Here is a 2,838-nt window from a genome sequence, read left to right as displayed (position 1 = left end):
CAGATCCTGTAGCAAATCCTGTAGCAGATCCTGTAGCAGATTCTGTAGCAGATTCTGTAGCAGATCCTGTAGCAGATCCTGTAGCAGATCCTGAAGCAGATCCTGTAGACAAGAATGCAGTACACATTCTGAAAATCAAAGGATTTGAGGAAAATGGGTTGTATAATATGTAACATGTAAATTAAAGTTTCGAAAATTCAGCACTTTAGATTACAAAAAAAATGTTTTCTGTAAAAGATACCGATATTTTTATGTAAACATTGATTTTCTGACTAAAAATAAATAAATGTCAAGTTTGTAAACCCTGCATATCTCTAGATTTCATCTCTTGACTGTGTATTTCGTTGGAAATATTTCAAGAATGCGGTTTACTGTAAAACCGTTCAGGAATGCTGAAGGACAGTTAAACCGAAAAATCTGTTTTTTAGTTGTGAAGGAATTTTTTTCTTTTTTTTCTTCACTTTTCCCTGTTATCATTGTACTTAGCATAATCAGCAATATTCAAGGTTTTATAGGTTTAAGAATTTGGTACACACAGCAGTAACTAGTGTAATTTAATTTAACGCTAATTTTTGGTTCTTGACACTGAGATGCCGTTGGCTACAAGAGGGGCTGCAGAGCGCTACGGCTAGGGCAAACTAGAGTGAACTGAGGTCACTAACCTTCATTTTGACATGTTGCATTTTCCCCTAATATGAGTTCTGGGATATCAAAATGGAGGTCAGTGACCTTAGATATAATTTTTTTGGAACAGATGAAAGTTGTAATTTTTTTAAATTGGATTCTTTTAAAATTTATTTTTTATTTTTTTATAATTTATTTTCTAAATTGTAGAATGACAAAAACAAGAGTGAATATATTTTTTTGACACCCTGCCATGCGATTCCCCTAGCAGCAGATAAAACTTTTTATTGACCTTATTGATCTACCAGCTGACTAAACCAGATTTAAAGGATTCAAGTTGGGTTGGTATTAAACACAAAGGAAAACCAAGATGTTTAAAAGAAAAATCAGACTTGATTATAGGAAACAGAAGGAGTTTGAAAGGGAAATCAGACTGGTTCACAGGAAAACCAAGATGTTTAAAAGGGAAATCAGACTGGTTTACTGGAAAACAAAGGTGCTTAAAAGGGAAATCAGACTAGTAAACAGGAAGCACAAGGTAATTAAAAGGGAAATCAGACTGGTTCACAGGAAAACCAAGATGTTTAAAAGGGAAATCAGACTGGTTTACTGGAAAACAAAGGTGCTTAAAAGGGAAATCAGACTAGTAAACAGGAAGCACAAGGTAATTAAAAGGGAAATCAGACTGGTTAACAGGAAAACCAAGATGTTTAAAAGGGAAATCAGACTGATTTACAGGAAAACCAAGATATTTAAAAGGAAAATCAGACTGGTTTACAGGAAAACCAAAATGTTTAAAAGGGAAATCAGACTGGTTTACAGGAAAGCCAAGATATTTATCAGGAAAATCAGACTGGTTTACAGGAAAACTAGGTTTTTTAACAGGAAAATCAGACTGGTTTACAGGAAAACCAAGATGTTTAAAGTGGAAATCAGACTGGTTTCCAGGAAAACCAAGATGTTTAAAAGAAATTAAAATGTTTATAGGGAAAATCAAGAAATACTGAGGAAAAAATGGGAGGAGAAATCAAGAGATGAATCCAAGATCAAGAGTTGAAGGAGAAATCAAAGCTATGGAGGATGGATACAAGAGAATTGAAAAAAGAAGAAAATAAAAAAAGAAAAGGGAGGAATAAGAAGAGAATGGAATTGGAAAATGAAAGAAAAAGAAACGTGTAAACAGAGAAGAAGAAAAAGTGAAAAGAATGTTAATGAATTTTTTTAGATTATTGATTTTGATGGTTATTTTATCGTTAGAACATTGTTAGAACCGAAAAAACGAGAGTGAACCAAGACCGAAATATATTTTCAATAAAATGTGGAACTAACACCTATTTTATTAACTTTATGAGGTTTGGTCCATCTTCATCAACGAATCTTAAATTATGAAGTAGAAAGTGAAAAGGGGAACAAGGAGAGTTTAATAGGTAAAGGACATAAAGGGGAACAATGAGAGTTTAATAGGTAAAGGACATAAAGGGGAACAAAGAGAGTTTAATAGGTAAAGGACATAAAGGGGAACAAAGAGAGTTTAATAGGTAAAGGACATAAAGGGGAACAAAGAGAGTTTTATAGGTAGAGGACATAAAGGGAAACAAAGAGAGTTTTATAGGTAAAGGACATAAAGGGAAAAAGAAGAGAATTTAATAGGAGAGGAGGAGAAGAGAATTTTAAGAAGAGAGCATAAAGGTAAAGAGAATTTTGAGAAGAGAGCATAAAGGGAAAGAGAATTTTGAGAAGAGAGCATAAAGGGAAAGAGAAAATAATTTTAAGAGGAGAGCATAAAGGTAAAGAGAAGAGAATTTTAAGAAGAGATCATAAAGGGAAAGCGAAAAGAATTTTAAGAAGAGAGCATAAAGGAAAAGAGAATTTTGAGAAGAGGACATAACGGGAAAGAGAAAAGAATTTTAAGAAGAGCGCATAAAAGGAAAGAGAAAAGAATTTTAAGAAGAGCGCTTAAAGGGAAAGAGAAAAGAATTTTAAGAAGAGCGCATAAAGGGAAAAGCGAATATAAAAGAAAGAAAGACAGTGGAAAGAGGAAAGGGGGGAAAGGGGGAAAGTGTATTGAGTGGAAAAGGGAAGTCTCTGATTAATTCTGCCGCAGAATTATTGAGGAGCTATATAGTGGAGCATCGAGTTATTTAATCCGGAAAATAAATAAAATAATCTCCACCCTCCCCCTCCTATTCTTGTCTTCCCATATCCCTGTCCCCC

Source organism: Eurytemora carolleeae, unplaced genomic scaffold, assembly GCF_000591075.1.
Source record: "Eurytemora carolleeae unplaced genomic scaffold, Eaff_2.0 scaffold539, whole genome shotgun sequence".
NCBI classification, from domain to species: Eukaryota; Metazoa; Arthropoda; class Copepoda; order Calanoida; family Temoridae; genus Eurytemora; species Eurytemora carolleeae.
This window is presented reverse-complemented; position numbering follows the sequence as displayed.